The 17,968-nt window shown below is 46.6% G+C and overlaps 1 pseudogene; it reads right to left on the bottom strand.

Moving 5' to 3' along the window:
- The window catches only part of LOC132572023 (protein lin-28 homolog B-like), a 90,116-nt pseudogene that overhangs the window by 30,775 nt on the left and 41,373 nt on the right, over window positions 1-17,968 (bottom strand).

The raw sequence follows: 17,968 nt of genomic DNA, 5'->3' as shown, positions 1-17,968 counted from the left end.
TCTAGTCACAAAATTCTAGAAATGTGCTATCGTATCCTATAAATATTGTCACCAAATACCCAATGTAAAACTCTTACTACTAAATTTAACTTCAAAAATACCTATCTAGTTCCTGTTATTGAAATCTTAACTGGTAAATTCTTATATTAAGCTTTACTTAAGTACAATACTTATACCTACTCTAACCAACAAAATAAAACAGCAGTTATAACACTATTAACACAGCAAAGAAGGCAAGGAAAGAAGAATGTAACCCCCCCCCTCCCTTTATACTCAAAAATCAGGTATCAGGTATTCTTCATTGAAATCAGTTCTGACAGCTTCCACGTCTTCAGTTAGAAAGTCAGCAGCAAATGTTCAGTTCATAGGTTTCAGGTCTTTTCCAGGATGGAAATCCTGCATTTCTTCTCTGGGGTGAGAGCTTCCTCTTAGCTGTTTTCTTCAGTAAGTCTGCAGGGACTTCCAAATGTAGAGCCTTCAACATAGTAATTCCAGAGGCCAGATCCGTGGCTACATATTGTTTGCTAAGGTGTCGCACTAGTAATTTGTACAGCATTGTCCATCTGTATTTTATGTTGGCCTGCTGCAGTTTGGTGGTGATTGGCTTCAGTGTTTTCCTGAGAGACAATACATCCTGAGGAAGATCTGGATAAATGGTAATTTTACAGTCCTGTTATTTAAGTATCTTTTTTCTCTGGCTGTGTTCAGAAGCAAAGATTTGATTCGTGGAGCAGATATTGCAATTAGAATATCTCTGGGGAGCCTTCTGTTAAGAGACTTAGCATTCCCAATGCGATAAGCTTTATGAAGAATTAATGGAGAGTCATCAGTAAGGTTTAATTCTTGGGACAGCCAGGGTATCAGGAAATCAATTAGATCATTAGAAGCTTCCACCCCCTCTGCAAAACCACACAGTTTAAGGTTATTTTGCCTTACCGTGGCCTCAAGCTGACATGGTATTTGTTCTCAGGCAGCTCCAAGAGAAATGCAGGGAACAGAACAAGGCTCTGTATGTGACTTTTGTCGACCTTACCAAAGCTTTCGATACCATTAGCAGGAAAGGCCTGTGGCAAATCTTGGAACGTTTAGGATGTCCCCCAAGGTTCCTCAGCATGATCATCCAGCTACACGAAGACCAGCGAGGCCAAGTCAGACACTGCAACGACCTCTCGGAGCCCTTCCCAATAGGCACAGGTGTAAAGCAAGGCTGCGTTCTCGCACCAACTCTCTTTACGATCTTCTTTAGCATGATGCTTCAAAGAGCCGCCACAGATCTAGATGAGCATGATGGTGTCTACATCCGCTATCGTACCGATGGCAGCCTGTTCAACCTGAGGCGACTAAAGGCCCTGTGGCGGAACCGGCCCGATTCTGCCTTCAGACCCGGTCCCGTCAGCTCCCTGTTGAGTCACCAACTCCTGGAGGGAGCTATTTCTCCTCCTGCCCCTTGGGCTCGCTGCCACCACCTGCTCAGTCTAGGGGTTCAGATTGAGAGGAACAGGACTCCCAATCCCCCTCTTCAGCTATGAGGCTAGGCCTCAAGGTCCTCTACCACCCAGCACTTGGGTTTCACAGAGACCTCAGCACTTCTTTGGGGCACCCCTGGAGGATTGGCACCTTATCCAACTGCATGCCTTCCCCCTTCCCCGGGGCCCCCTTCTTAACACAGCGTGGTCTAAAGCGGTTTGGGGATCTATGTGGTACAGAGATTGACTGACAGCATTTAAAACAGAAAAACTATGTATTTACAAGAGAAAAAGATAGGAAAAAAAAAACAAAACAAAAACAGTTGCATTTAAAAAGTTAGCACAGCACCCGCACAGCACACAGCATAACAAAGAAAAGTTGATTATAAACGCATCCTGCTGGCCCTGATCTAAACATGCCCTGCCCTTTTGGATGACTTACTTTGTCTTACTGCCTGGAGGCCTCATTTTCCTGAGCAGGCCTCCCCCACAGACAGGAGCTCACAGGCAAGCAACCTCTCTTCCAGAGCGCCAGCTGCAAACTGAAAAACTCTTCCTCCTAACTCACATGCAGAGAACAAAAGAACTTCCTGCCTCTCTAGGAGACTTTCCCCCTAGAGTTGTTGGTTTGGCTCTGGAAGGGAGGGGGGAGTGAGGGGAAGGCTACAAAGCCTGCTGAGGGATTTACTGACCCCTGCCAATGAAGCACCACCACTGACTAAAATGGCGTTTCTCCACAGGCCCACTCCAAGACAATGGAAAAACTCATCCGAGAGCTACTGTTTGCTGATGATGCTGCACTCGTCTCCCACTCGGTATCAGCTCTGCAGCATATGACGTCCTGCTTTGCAGAGGCTGCCAAGCTATTCGGCCTAGAAGTTAGTCTGAAGAAGACAGAAGTTCTCCACCAGCCTGCACCCCAGGAAGATTATCACCCTCCCTGCATCACTGTGGGTGAATCAGTTCTGAAGACAGTCCAGCAGTTCAGCTACCTGGGGTGCATCATCTCCTCAGATGCTAAGATCGACAAGGAGATTGACAACAGGCTGGCAAAGGCAAACCGTGCATTTGGCCGACTGCACAAAAGAGTGTGGAGCAACAAGCATCTGAAAAAAGGCACAAAGATAAATGTTTACAAAGCGGTTGTGATGACAACCCTCATCTACGGCTCCGAATCGTGGGTTTTATACCGTCATCACCTGCGACTCCTTGAGCGCTTTCATCAGCGCTGCCTTCGCACCATCCTCAACATCCACTGGAGTGACTTTGTGACCAACACTGAAGTTCTCAAGCGGGCGGAGGTTACCAGCATCGAGGCACTGCTGTTGAAGACTCAGCTGCGCTGGGCAGGGCATATTTCTAGGATGGAAAACCACCGCCTTCCCAAGATTGCCCTGTATGGCGAACTCTCCACCGGCCATCGAAATAGAGGGGCACCAAAGAAGAGGTACAAGGACTCCTTGAAGAAATCCCTTGGCACCTGTCGCATCAACCATCACCAGTGGTCTGACCTAGCCTCAGATCGCAAAGCATGGAGGCACACCATCCACCAGGCTGTCTCTTCTTTTGAGAACGCACGCATAGCTGGTCTTGAGGACAAAAGGAGATTGAGGAAGAATCGCACTGCTACAGCACCAACCCTAAATCAGACTTTTCCCTGCAGCCACTGTGGCCGGACCTGCCTGTCCCGCATTGGTCTTGTCAGCCACCAGCGAGCCTGCAGCAGACGTGGACTATTGCACCCTTCTTAAATCTTCGTTCACGAAGCCAAGCCAAGAGAGAGGCCTCAAGCTGAAGAATACGATAATTTTGCTGAAGGTTTTCATCCTGTAAAGCCATGCCCAAGTTCAAGGCCGTGTCTGCAGTCTGCGCAGTTTATGAGAGAGATTTAGTAAAGTCCTGTAGCTGATCATTAATGGGTTTCAATAACCCAGCCATTTGTGCAGAAAGTTAATCTAATGGAGACATCTCCATGGCCTGAAGAGACATTTGTAAGGTGGCTTGAAAGAATTCCTCCATAGAGGCCTCGTTGTAAGCTGTGCTCCCTCCTCTGTCGTCAGGGGAAGCTGCCATTTTTTTAATCACTTGTGCTGCAGTTGTTACTCTGTGAAGATTTTTCTCCCTGGGGAGAGACTTTAGCCAGTCATTCTGTCTTCTTGGAGGAAGGCAAGGTTGTTCCCCCAGCTTTTTGCATCGTTTAGGGCTTTAAGAGAACGATCCAGCGCTTGAACGGGAGGGAAATAGGGCTGCGGGAGTTAGAGCTCTCCTCTCACGTGTCCGCCATGATCGCCAGCAACGCTCCGCCCCCCAGAAGGATGAAGATAAGTTGATAGGACATGTGCTGGCCATGAAACTGTAGGAGATTTGTAAACATTGACAACATATATTTCCCCAATTTTTACTATGATTGTGCAGATGTCATTGTGGATACAAGTCAATACCAGCTTCACATTTTCAGTTCTGCTTTAGCATAAGTTATTATGCTTTAAGCATGATGGTAGGTGATGCCAATAACATCCCACAATTATCACTCGGGGCAGGCTTGATTTTCATTAGCAAGATAAGCTTCTTGAAGATGAGCTAAATCTATTTTATTGGCCAGTAAGATTTGCGGCAAGTATTGGCATTTATACTTGCTTATACTCTCAATATTTATTTGGCAGATTTGGATGCAGTCTCCTATACCCCTTGTCAAGTAGTCCTGAGAAGGACTGTTTGATTGGTTGATAGTTTCCATGTGTGTAGTGTAGCTAGGAGATCCTAGAAGTTTTAGCTCTTTGGCAGCTAGAAGTTTTAGCTCTTTGGCATTATCCAGGGTGCACTATGAGGAGGCAAGCTATAATTGCACCCCAACTGTGACAGTGGTGGGGTAACAAGCAGAAGAACCAAACAGAGATTAGAATGGTAGGGGAGAGGGAATAGAATAGACATAGGACTCTTGCACAGACTGATTGCCACCAAACTAGTAGTGGATAATTGACTCCATTGTCAAATAAGTTAACCTTATTTGTCAGTTATCTTGTCATTTTTGTTTGTAGTTGTTATAGTCATTAATCATTTATTTACCTATTTAGTATTTTTTCTTCAATCCAACAGTATTACATTTAAAAATCAAGCAGAAAACCAATGGAAACATAAATAGATACATTGCTATAGCTAATCTAATACAATCCTTTAAAGTCTGAACTTCATTGTGTGTTACATAAAACTAACTGATGTTTAACAGTTGATTGCGTAATATACATATGCAACAGAACTATCAAAAATAAACTAACTTTCTATAATATTGATTTTGTGGAACGATGTCATTTTCAGAAAGGAAAGTAAGTAAGGGGTACCAAACAGACACTACATGTCTGTCGTATTGGTTGTAAGATATATCATATGAATTATAAGTGATTTTGTATAATATCAACATTTCCCACAGCCTTTGATACCAGGCTTCTAATGTGGGTGTGTGTTTATCTACCCAGTGTGAGGCTATTATTAGCCAGGCTGTGGCTATTAAAATATGAATTAATTCTGATGTACTGGAACTTAACCTTTGGTCTTGCCAATTATGAAGTAAAAAAATATCAGGTTCCAGTGCTAAGGTTGTATGGGTTAGGGTTACAACCTTATTTAGTATATTTTTATCCATTTTTTTCCCCTGTGGGGACTCAAAATGACATGACAAATAAATGTATGAATACATTATAAAGCCCCAGCTAAAAATAAAAAAGTATGCAAGACATCCTGGGCTGCTGTCCACCTAGTCAATCCAACCAGCAAAGGCCATGAACTCCTGTCCACAGGCAAAGAGCCACTCAGCTCATGCCTAAGGCCTTGTGTTCCTCAACCATGCCCAGGCTATAAACAGGGCCGGATCTAGGGGAGGGCAGAGGGAGGTGCTTGCCCCGGGTGCCGACAAAGGGGGAGTGCCAAATAGGGTACGGAGGCCATTGTATTCTATGGGACCATAAGATAGAATGGACCATAAGGGGGTGCCATTTTTAAATTTTGCCCCCCCCCCTCAAAAAACATGTAGATCTGGTCCTGGCTATAAACACCTGCAGAAAGAGAGAGAACAAACACTCAGCCTAATTGTTTCAAGCTGGCAGCCATTTCCTTTCAATTCCCCAAATGTTTATGTTGTCTTAATTCACATTATTAAAGAAACAAATGGGAAACTTGTGATGACTCTTTGGGGAGAATCACATTCTCCCTGCAGGTCCCTCTCTCTATGTTGTCTCTGTTTTGCTTCCTTTCCTCCCTCCACAGTCCCTGCAGATTGTCCCCTCAACCTGCTTGCTTTCTCCCCTCCTATCTACCTTTCTCAGTTCCCCCTCATCCATTTCCTTCCTTCCTTCCCCCACTACTGGAGAATTTATTTGCTTCCCTTTCTTACTGTATCCCCATCTTCCCCTTTTGTTTCTTTCCTCACTCCCTTAACTCCAATTTGAGAACTCCATCATCCTTTTTCTGCTTTTTTCTTGCCCACTCATTTTTCCCTGCAATTTACCTCAAGTTTTAAAAAGATACTGCCGTAGCCATATTGAACTGGCCATGTTGCCTTTGGTTGCATAGATGAAACAAGGCAAAGACAAATGTAATACAGTAGAAAGTTATTTTCTCATAACTTTGTCAGATCTCTAAATAGATAGATGAACACGTTTAGAGATCCCTGATGGTTGTAGCAACATGCATAGGGGCTTTGCCCCCACAGAAGAAAGGAATAGACGGATACAAGGGTAACTAAGGGCCACTTTTTTATTATTAAATTAACAACAAGGGCTATAAACATAACAGGCAGCACAGCAAAGCCAGGGGACGAAATACCCCTCCCTTGCCACATGACGGGCGAGCCACCATGCCCCTAGATATAGCCAAAATGCATGGCTTGTACCCGGCCAACCTAGCAAAGGTTATGCCCTGGAGTTCCAGTTCCTATCTGCACGGCTAAAGGGCGGATCAATCCATGCAAACCCGAGGCAGTCCGCTTCATCACTCAACTAGTCTGCATGGGCCAGGAATGATTTAGCTAGATCCCGTGCCCCCAAATTGGGGTGCTATTGGTGCTCACCGAGCTGCATAACGGAAGTTAGGCAAAAAAGCCAGCCAACCTGAAAGTGACCAGCCTTCTTAAACCAGTCACACCCTAGACAATTCCACAATCCCTTATACAAGCAGTGTGAGGTAGGCGAAAAATGACACTTCCAACAGCCAAACAAGAAGAGATGAAAAAGTTCCTACCCGGTCCCCTATAAATTAAGAACAACCAGCTATCGCCCACACTGCCTCAAGGGCGGGAGGGTGGGCCGAGCATGAGGTGAAGATTGGGAGGCAGAAGCGGAGACAACCGTTAAGGCGTGCCTGCTCCGCCCTCACCTCCCATAATGCCCTGCCCACTCATCCTACTTATGAAGGGGCAAAACAGCCCCCGGAGACAAGGCTGTGCAGCCTGCCTCCGGTTGGGAGCCGCATTGCCCCCACAGACAGAAGGAAGAGACAGACACAAGGGTTTGGGTAACTAAGGACCACTTTCTTTATTATTAAATTAACAATAAGGGCTATAAACATAACAGGCAGCATGGCAGAGCCAGAGGATGAAATACCCCTCCCCTGCCGCATGACAGGCGAGCCACCATGCCCCTAGGTATAGCCAAAATGTATGGCTCATACTTGGCCGGCCTAGCAAAGGTTATGCCCTGGAGTTCCAGCCCCCATCCGCATGGCTGAAGGGTGGATCAATCCATGCAAACCCAAGGCAGTCCACTTCATCACTCAACTAGTCCGCACGGGCTAGGAATGATTTAGCTAGACCCTGTGCCCCAAAACTGGGGTGCTATTGGTGCTCACCGAGCTGCATAACAGTAGTTAGGCAAAAAAACCAGCCACCGCAAGGCCAAGCCTCTGCTTAGGCAGCTGTGACCACTAAACGCCTAGCACTTCCCGAAGCCTAAATTTTAAGTCATCCGAAAAAGCATCGTTTCCCTTATTGGAAAGATGGACGCCATCAATCCTGCATAAATCCGTGTAATCAGCATGGATCCCAGAATGAGGGAGAAAGTGGCCCACCCCCCCCCCACCCCGGACTTTTTTAATTTCTAAATTGGCTTTGTGGCGAGCTCTCTCAATCGTCTCTCCCCATGGACAACAGCATCTGAGAAAAGAAGAAAACAGTGAATAACCACACCCTCAATAACCTGATGCCAGTTACTGCAGTGCCAGAGAGCAGACATAGCCTTTATAGGCCGAGGAACGCCACCTACCAAGCTTCTGAATGGACGGTGGGGAGTACCCCAGAGTCACCACTGTAGAAACCGCCCCTATGCAGAAAGAATGCAGAAAGCCTGGCGAGAGCTTTGATAGTCAGAGACCAAAACTGATGCTTCGTCAGGGGACAGTAGTAACAACACACCAGCGCCATGCCGTAACAACACACCAGCGCCATGCCGTAACAACACACCAGCGCCAGAACTGCGGGCAGCTAGATAGCACGTTAAAGCCGCTACAGGACACAGTTCCCCCTCGGAACAGGTGCCCAAACTAATAGCGTTCCCCTGTTGCAACTGGTCAGTCTTAGAACGACACACTGTAATATATGCTGCTCCATCAGCAATACAAATGTCTTGGGACAATAAGGCTCTTCCAGAAACATCCCCTCTGGACTGAGCTAGCAGTTCACTCACCCGGAGAGCCCAAAAAAATGCCACCAGGGAGGCAGCATGAAAGAGAAGTGTTTCATACTCCAACCGACACACCTGGCCCCAGACTGACCATAAACCCCTAAGAATTACGGGTGAAATCAGCTGCCTTGCATCCAACCTAACCCCAGCCTCTCTGGCCCACCCTTCGAGCATCTTACGAATGCGGAAATCACTAGTTAGTTCCTGTAACCCCACGGCTTTACTGGCAAAAGCCAAAGCAGACAACCAGCCCCAAATGGATCGAACTGCCAGGCCCCTGCGCTGCAATGATACACAATAGTGGAGTAAATGCTCCACTGGAAGAGGTCATTCCATGCTGTAACCTATGGTGCTCCTAAACTTCTGAAACTGGCTCACTGCCCTTGTGTATGATTTTCTAGTGCTAGGAGCAATAGCGATACTATAATAATAATAATAATAATAATAATAATAATAATAATAATAATAATAATAATAATAATAATAATAATAATAATAATAATAAATTTATTCTTATATCCCGCCCTCCCCTGCCAAAGGCGGGCTCAGGGCGGCTCACAGGCATGGAATTCCATGGTTCAATAAAACAATACAATACAACACAATTTTAAATAATCAATTACATAATAAATAAGTTAGTTAAAATAGATAAAATAGGTGCTAAATTACTATGGGTCATAATATCCACAAGATGGCTGGGTGGCTACACATCAGTTTAGCCAGGTTCTGTTTCGAAGGCAAGCTGGAAAAGAAATGTTTTGCAAGCCCTGCGGAATTGACTCAAGTCCCGCAGGGCTCGTACCATCTCTGGTAGATGATTCCACCATCGAGGGGCCATTGCTGAGAAGGCTTGCTCCCTGGTTGTCTTCAATCGAGCCTCTCTTGGCCCAGGGATTATTAAAAGATTTTGAGAGCTAGATCTCAGTGCTCTCTGGGGAACATATGGGGAGAGGCGGTCCCTTAGGTAGGCAGGTCCTCGGCCATATAGGGCTTTAAAGGTAATGACCAGCACTTTATAGCGAACACGGTACACAACCGGCAGCCAATGCAGATCCCGCAGCCCAGGCCGCACATGTTCCCACCGTGGTAGTCCCAATAGCAGCCTGGCCGCCGCGTTCTGGACTACCTGGAATTTCCGTGTTCGGTATAAGGGCAGCCCCATGTAGAGGGCATTGCAGTAGTCTAGTCTTGAGGTGACCGTTGCGTGGATCACAGTTGCTAGGTCGCTGCGCTCCAAGAAGGGAGCCAACTGCCTCGCCCTCTTGAGGTGAAAGAAGGCAGATCTAGCAGTGGCAGCTATCTGGGCCTCCATTGACAAGGAGGATTCCAGTAGCACTCCCAGGCTCTTGACTTTGCGCGCTAGTATCAGTGGCGCACCGTCAAAAGCCGGCAGCGTAATCTCCCCTCCCGGTCCGCCGCGGCCCACGCAAAGGACCTCAGTCTTCGCTGGATTCAACTTCAGCCCGCTCAGCCTGAGCCAGTCAGCCACGGCTTGCAATGCCCGGTCCAGGTTTATTGGGACATCACCAGCCCGGCCGTCCATCAATAGATAGAGCTGGGTGTCATCTGCATACTGATGGCAACCCAGCCCATGCCTCCGTACAATCTGGGCAAGGGGGCGCATAAAGATGTTAAACAACATAGGGGAGAGAACTGCTCCCTGAGGCACCCCACAATGAAGTGGGTGTCTCTGAGACAGCTCCCCCCCAATTGCCACCCTTTGTCCCCGACCTTCCAGGAAGGAGGAGAGCCATTGTAAGGCTAGCCCCCGAATTCCTGCGTCGGCGAGGCGGCGGGTCAGCAGCCGATGGTCGACCATATCGAACGCAGCCGATAGGTCTAGCAGCAGCAATACTGCCGAGCCGCCTCAATCCAGTTGTCGTCGGAGGTCATCCATGAGGGCGACCAAGACTGTCTCCGTCCCATGGCCCGGGCGGAAGCCAGACTGGCATGGGCCTCAGGTGGAGGCGTCCTCCAAAAAGTCCTGTAACTGCAACGCCACAGCCCTCTCAATAATTTTGCCCAAAAAGGGCAAATTTGAGACCGGTCGATAGTGTGCCAATTCGGCCGGGTCTGATGAAGCTTTTTTCAGGAGAGGGCGGACCAGTGCCTCTTTCAGGGGTGTTGGAAAGGCACCCTCTGAAAGGGATCGATTTATAATATCCCGTATAGGATATCGTAATTCCTCCTGGCAGGCCTTAATTAGCCAGGAGGGGCATGGGTCCAGATCACAAGTTGTGGATCGTGCAGTGCCAAGAATTCTGTCGACCTCCAAGCTGAGCGGGTCGAAGCAGTCCAGGGTTAAATCAGAAGACACGCATTGGGCCTCGAGTTCACTTACTGCATCTAAATTGGCAGGGCAGTCGTGGCGGAGCGATTGGACCTTATCAGCAAAAAATTTCGCAAAAGCCTCGCAGCCAATCTCCAATTCCTTAGCTTTTGAGTCGCCCTGTGGCAACGTAGTAAGGTTCCGAATTATTCTAAATAATTGGGCCGGGCGCGAATTTGCAGATGCAATCCTAGCCGCAAAGTATGTTTTCTTTGCGGTCTTGATTGCCATCTCATAGGACTTCATAAACTTCCTATAAGATGTTCTAGTCGCTTCGTCACGAGTACGCCGCCATTGCCTCTCTAGCCGTCTAAGGCCTTGTTTCAGCTGGCGTAATTCCGGGGTATACCACGGAGCCAGCTTAGTCCGAGGTTGCAGAGGGCGCCGAGGTGCGATCTCCTCAATGGCCCTAGAGAACCGGCTATTCCAGGTCTCAATCAGGCCATCGAGGGAATCGCCAGAGGGCCAGGGGTCCCGAAGAGCCATCTGGAACCGTTCTGGGTCCATTTGGCTCCGCGGGCGAGCCATAATCGGCTCCTCGCCTAAACAGGTTTACTTATTGCTCTGCTGACCTCGACCCACCAATCGTCCAAATCTCCAGGGGCATCCTTGTAGGAAGATCTGCGTCTGGGGCGAGCTGACGAAACCTCTGCATCTGTTTGCGAGAGAGAGCATCAGCCACCCCATTATCCACCCCAGGCACATGCCTGGCAAAAAATAAAATATTCTGCCGCAGGCATTGCAGTGTGAAAGCCTGAACTAACCTCATAACCCTGGGTGATTTAGAAGTGAAGGAATTGATGACATGCACCACAGCTAAATTGTCACACCAAAAATGGACTGTGTGGTCCGCCAACTCATTTTCCCACAACCAAACGGCCACCAAGATCAGGAAGAACTCTAAGAAGGTCAAGTCCCTGGTCCACCCAGCATCTACCCATTCCATAGGCCAGTCCTCCGCGCACCAGTGTCTGCGAAAATAGACGCCAAATCCCAAAGACCCTGCAGCATCGGATGTAATTTGAAGCTCACCTTCCAACCTCAAATCCTCCCTCCAAAAGGAGATACCATTAAATGAGGTCAAAAACTCCTGCCACAAGAAAAGGTCCTCCCATATGCATCCAGAAATCCTAAATCTGTGATGCGGCTGGTGTAGACCAGCCATTGCATCACACAGCCTCCTCAACAAAGGACGACCAGGAGTGTCCACCTTACAAGCAAGGTGTCCCACTAACTGCTGCAACTCCTTCAAGGTTGCCTTCCGCCGCAACAAAAACGGGGCAACCATCTCCTGGAGCCTCAAATTTTTTCCCTGGGAGGCGAGAGGTTTGCTGCAAGGAATCTAGTTCAACACCTAAGAATATCAATTGCTAGGTAGGGCCCTCTGTCTTCTCATGGGCTAGGGGGACGCCCAACTCTTCAGACTGCGCTGTAAAGGCTGCCAGCAAGTGGGCACACTGGTTGAAGCCCAAGGGGCCGGCAAACAAAAAGTCATCAAAGTAATGCACCACATTGCTTAAACCAGCCCTACAGCACACACCCCATTCTAAAAAAGAGCTAAAGTGCTCGAATGCAGCACAAGAAACAGTGCATCCCATGGGCAAGGCCCTATCCATGTAAAACTGCCCATCAAATTGGAAACCCAGCAATTCAAAATCCAAAGGATGAACAGGGAGAAGGTGAAAGGCAGACTTTATATCGCATTTCGCCAACTCAGCACCCACCCCACAGCGCCTCACCATGTGAACCGCTGCATCAAAAGATGTGTACCGCACGGTACACAATACCTTGGGTATGGCATCGTTCACCGACTCCCCATGAGGGTATGGTATCAAAATACTGGAAAAGGGAAGTGACCCTCCATGGATGAGACCTGGAAATTATTCCGGCGTAAATAATGAAACCGGGCACCCAATTTGCCCAGGTCCTATCAACTTTACGTTGTTTGATTTTCTCCTTTTCCCTGTCATCAATGTCCTCTTTATCCTTTTTCTCAAGCTCCCTATAGAGCAGAGAAAAAAGGTCCACAAATTCACCCTTGAATATTTTATCCTTGGTGGCTGGCAACAAGTGATCCCCTAAGGGAAGAGCCAGATCACCAAAAGGTAAGGCCTTAGCAGGCATCAAAGAGTAAGATGGGCCCCAGGGATAAGGGAAACCCCAGCCACCGTATGGGGCCGAGGATAGTCCAGGAACTGGCCAGGCAGGCCACTCCAAGATGCTAGAGGGTTAGCCAAATTAAAACCCCAAGCCCAAGGCTGAGGATTAGTAAACACTGCAGACTGCCTATTGGCCACAGGCCCAAATGTATCTGACTGCCCCCACGGCCCCCAGGGCCAAGCTACATTAGTGCATTGTACAGACTCACCCCTACCAAACTGCACACCTTGCCTGGCATCCACATCAGGAACTTCCACCGGAAGAGGTGATCCTCTATCCGTCTCAACAGGGCCGGACCTGCTCTCAAGAGAAGACAAGCAGTTAAGAATCTCTTCTTGCAACCATTTCCTATCAGCAGCCTTTACCGCCAACCTCTGTTATATGGGGCTTGCCACTAGAACCCTCCAAAGCAGCCAACCTAGCTAATACAGACTGCTCAAAGGAGTCATCCTCGTCCTCAGATGACATAGGCTGAGGCGCCGGGCGCTTATAAGAAACTGGCCGGCAAGGCTGGGATTTTGTGCAGGGCTCTTACCTTTTGATTTTCCTTGTCCCTTAGGCATGGCTAGTGAGCCCAATATCTAGCCTGCAAAAAACAGGGTGAGGGGTGGCTCTAAGCAGAGACTAACAAAAAATGGCCGCCAACCTGCCTAGCAACAGGAAAGTAATAAGCAGAGAAAATGACCACCGCCCTGCCCAGCAACAGGGAAGTAATAAGCAGAGAAAATGGTCGCTGCCCTGCCCAGCAACAGGGGAGTAATAAGCAGGGAAAATGGCCACCACCCCACCCAGCAACAGTGCAGACCACCCCAACAATAGAACAGGGGGACTGAAGAGGGCCCCAAAGCTAGACCCAATATTCCCAGCTACAGAGGGGGAACAACCCCCAGGAAAAGGCAGAGAAAAAATGCTGGCTGAGCTAAAGAACCCAGCCAGCAGCAAACCACCACATCAAAAAGCACTCCTGCCGCCTCCACGCAGCCGAAAACTGGGTGCTCGCCATCCCTTGACGCTCAAAAGCAGCTGTGGCCACCAGGAAACCGCTGCCACTGAGCTGCAGCCCCTTCCTTTGAAGCTCAGCCGAGGGATTGCCGCCACTGCTCACAGCAGCACGAAAACCAACGCGCCAAAAGGCCCCGCACCGGGCAGGACAGGAGGAGCTCGTCCAAGCTCTCCGCTCCCCGAGCACGAGGCAAAGACTGGGAGGCAGAAGCAGAGACAGCCGTTAAGGTGTGCCTGCTCCACCCTCACCTCCCATAATGCCCTGCCTGCTCATCCTCCTTATGAAGGGGCAAAACGGCCCCCAGAGACAAGGCTGTGCAGCCTGCCTCCAGTTGGGAGCCGCATTTCATCAATAAATTTTCACTTTCTCTCTTCACTTCCAGCATTTTTTTTCCTTCTTTCACCTGGGAAATGGGTGCAGTCCTCTTGTTGTTGCTGTCATTTGCTCCCTAGTCAATTCAAAATGGCTGCTGAGATCTCATGAACTTTAGCATTGTAGTGTGTTGTGCTTTTGCTGCATACTGCTGTTTTTTGAAGTCTTTTAATGCTCAATGGCTTGGAATCAGTAGAACATTTCCATAGGAAGAAGGTTTTTCAGCTATGGATTGTCCCTTTTTTCCCTCTGCCCCATCCACTTCAGTCTGAATGCTGCTTCTGGGGAAGAGAGGATTCTAATGAACAACCGTTCCAAAATGGTTGAGCAGCAGAATCACATGGTAAAGTTCAGCTGCTAAAAATAAGGGATGGTCTAAACCATTAACAGTGGCTGGACAGAGAAAAGCCTGGACCAAAGTAAGCCATTCTTCAGAGATGAGTTAAAGGTTTTTGTTTTTTTTTAAATGTATGTGCTTTCAATTTAAATCAGATGAATAAGGAATCATTCTTGACACGAAGCACACAAAATAAAAATACTCCTGACTAGAAGTGGTTAAATAGATGAGATTGTCCCAGGGGCAAAAGAAATGTAGAGGAAAAGGGTAAGTTGCCCTTTGCTTTTATCCGTGCTTGGCTGACAAGTGCTTCCATTACTTTTTTTTGTGTTTTGTCATTGATTCTCAGTTGATTGCAAAGGTATACTGGCTTCGTTGGAAGTACCTTCCATTTGTTCTATGCACTTCCTGCTTTCTTGTAGTGTTCTTAGTCTGTCACTTTGAAGCTCAATCACACATATGACCCCCAGTGAGATGAGAGATGAGACTGTTCAGATACACTTTGCAATGAAACCAACACCTGAGTTTAGCAAGATAGAACAAGTTCAATTTCAGAAAAAATGTCACTAGTTACATTCTTCATCATTTAGAAGTGTGATTCATGAAGGATATATTAGCAGAGGGAAAGCTCTTATGCATTTACAAAATAAATGTGAAGATGTTTATTATTCTTGTTTTGAAAGAATAAAGGTAATGATTATGTCTTCATAATGCTTTTCCCCCTCCCCAGGCATTACATATTACTTAGGAAATGGATGTGTATGTGCATTATTATTAACAAACAGCAACTGACATACACATTGTTTCCTTCTTAGTTTTGCTGTTTTCATGCATTCTTCTTTTCAAACCTTCCTCCCAAAAGTTAATCGAGAAAAGAAGGGTCTAAAATGCAATCTGGGATCATGGTACAATTTTAGACAGATTTAAAACTTTCAATTAAAATCAATGGACCTAGAAAGCTATATTTCTTCTTAGGATTGCATTGTCACTTCCTTTCTCATTGATGCAGTCCCAGTTCTAGGTGTAGGGGAGGGTTTATGATACCACTTTACATGTCCCCCCAAATAGCCAACAAGGTTCAGCTGAAAGTGAATACAATTTTAAATTTAATCTTTAAAGCATCTTCCATACTTAAACAAGGAAACAAGAAGTCCAGGAGTATAAATGTCCAGAAACATATCAGTGAAAGTTTATATAACATTCCTTGTGAGGAGACCCATGAAACATAAGGACATTTATACTATAAAGCCTTCCAGAGTGGTAGTAGTGTCACAATGCAATCCAGAGTTACATTCCCCTAAGCCCACTGACTTCAGTGAATTTAGAATGGTATAACTCAGCTTAGAATTTTATGGGTAGTATGTTACAGGAAAAAAAACCAGAAGGGTAGTTGCACCTTACATCTTCCAGTAAAGTAGACTCTAGCACATGAAAATTTATGCCACAATAAATGCGGTCATCTTAAGGGGCCTTGGACTCTTTGCCTAGCCCAAACAGAAGGATGGGGTCATTCCACCCAGCCTCAGCACGGTGAAGGATGGATTGGACCACCACCAACCAGTTTTACCCTCTCCCAGCAAGGGATGAGGACACACCACTTTGTTGCAGTGAGGGACGGGACAAGAGACGGGGCAAGGCTGTTCCATCTAGCCTCTCTGTGGTGAAGGCCAGGATGGGGCTTCACTCTGCCCAGCCACCTTGGCCAGGCACTTCTTGTTCCAGGCTGGTCAAGTAGGTGCTACCATCCTCTTTGGAGGGGCAGGCACAGGCTGGCCTTCTTCTAGGACTGTCCCCCCACATCTGCCTCTGACTACATAGCAAAATCTTATTTTTACCCAAGTAAGGCCACAGCTGGCAAAAGGAAGGAAAGCATGTTGATGGTTAAGGGGGAATTTGAACAGGTCCCTCCAGTGCTAGTCTGAACCACATTGGCTCTCTACTCATCCATTTTCTCAACTATTCACTTCCTTTTCATACCAGTGAATTTGACTTGTAACTGTTTTAAAGTGTTCCGTTCTTCCAGAAAGGCACTTTCTCTTTTGATGATCATATCAGATCTTCTAAATGGTTGAATTATTTGTCTTGATCACATGCCTGCAAGAGAAAGACATGAAGCAAAACAGAGAATTAGGACAGAATAAGCTCAGCAATTGCTATTTCCAAATATAGGCAACAGAATACATCCCTTACAGACTAGTCCTGAATTGTAAACTGATACATCATTATCTGAAATATTCCCCTGTCTGTCACACATTTAAGTTTATAAATGTTTGGACTAAAAGAAGCTATCAAATGCAATTTCTTCTCAGTACCTGTTTCACACATTCCTTCTTTTCAGAAAATGATGTTTTTGCTACCAGTGATACTGCCAAACCAATTTCACAGCTATAAACTGTTAGAATTATATTTGCATTTAGTTGGATTTCTCTCATGTATTCTTCTCATTTACTGGTGTCCTTTGTTGTCAACTCTCCCAAACCTAACATGGTTCTTTGATGCTTTTCAAGAAAGAATTACTATTTATTTACACCAGTTGTATGTGCATCTATTACATTTCATCCCATATGTCCTTAAAAAAAAAACCTCAGGTTAGTTTATATGTCTCCCCAAAACCATCTGCAGTAGGTTAACTGACAGAATGACTGGCCCCATACACCCCCCTAAGCTTCATGGCAAAGTGAGTGCTGGAACACAATGTTCCTCAGTTCTGCTTTGACACTGCACAACCCAGGGCTCCCTATCCAAGGGGAAGAACGGGTAGAGCAGGAACACAGCCCTAAGGAGGGCAGCAACTCAGTGGCAGAGCTGATGAAAGAGCCAGGTGGGGCGGCAGCAGCAAGGTGGCACTGTCAAAAGGGAAGCCCACCAGTATTTGCTCCTTGTTGACTTCTTGGGGGTGGAGGGGAAAGGCTCAAGAGGACAGACAGAGAAATAGGAACTAGGAAGCTAAAAGGCTCCAGCTAAAAGAGATAAGGAGGCAACTCCTTATCAATCATTTTGTCATCAACTTTTTTTCAACAGCTGTTTACAGATTTGTCATAAAATATAAAACATTGATGTAAGCCATAATAGAACTATAAGAAATTATAATAGCCCTATGAAATCACAACAAAACACAAGGTGTGGGAGAATAGGAACGTCTTGTTCCTACATTTTATTTATTTGCCCATTAACTTCATTTGTATGATGGCTGTCTTACAGAAATGGGTTTTATACATTTTGTAGCAGAACTCTGTGGTGGTGCAAAATATATCTGCAGATCTCAATATTTTATCCACAAAAGATGGTACCCTAAGAAAGTCCAAAGCATGGGCTTGTAGGGAAAAGGGTATTTCCTGAAACATGCTAGACCCACCAGCAAGTTCTTCATATTTACCTACAGCCTGGCTAAAGGTTGCAATAACAATGCTTCCTTTTACCACCCCCAGTTATTTACTGCTGCATCATACCAATGACGAGATGAAGAAAAATACTGGAAGGGAGTGCTGGAACTGTTCCTTCCATGCCCCAGAATGAAGAAACAAGAATATGAGTTAAACTAGGTTGATCTGAGTCAATAATAAAATATCTCCTGAATTTTGATATGGGCTACTACTAACAGGAAGCCAAGCTTAACCTGCACCCCACAACATG

The sequence above is a fragment of the Heteronotia binoei genome, chromosome 5, assembly GCF_032191835.1.
Source record: "Heteronotia binoei isolate CCM8104 ecotype False Entrance Well chromosome 5, APGP_CSIRO_Hbin_v1, whole genome shotgun sequence".
Lineage (NCBI taxonomy): Eukaryota > Metazoa > Chordata > Lepidosauria > Squamata > Gekkonidae > Heteronotia > Heteronotia binoei.
The sequence above is the reverse complement of the archived record's forward strand: the minus strand, read 5'-3'. Positions and strand labels throughout refer to the sequence as shown.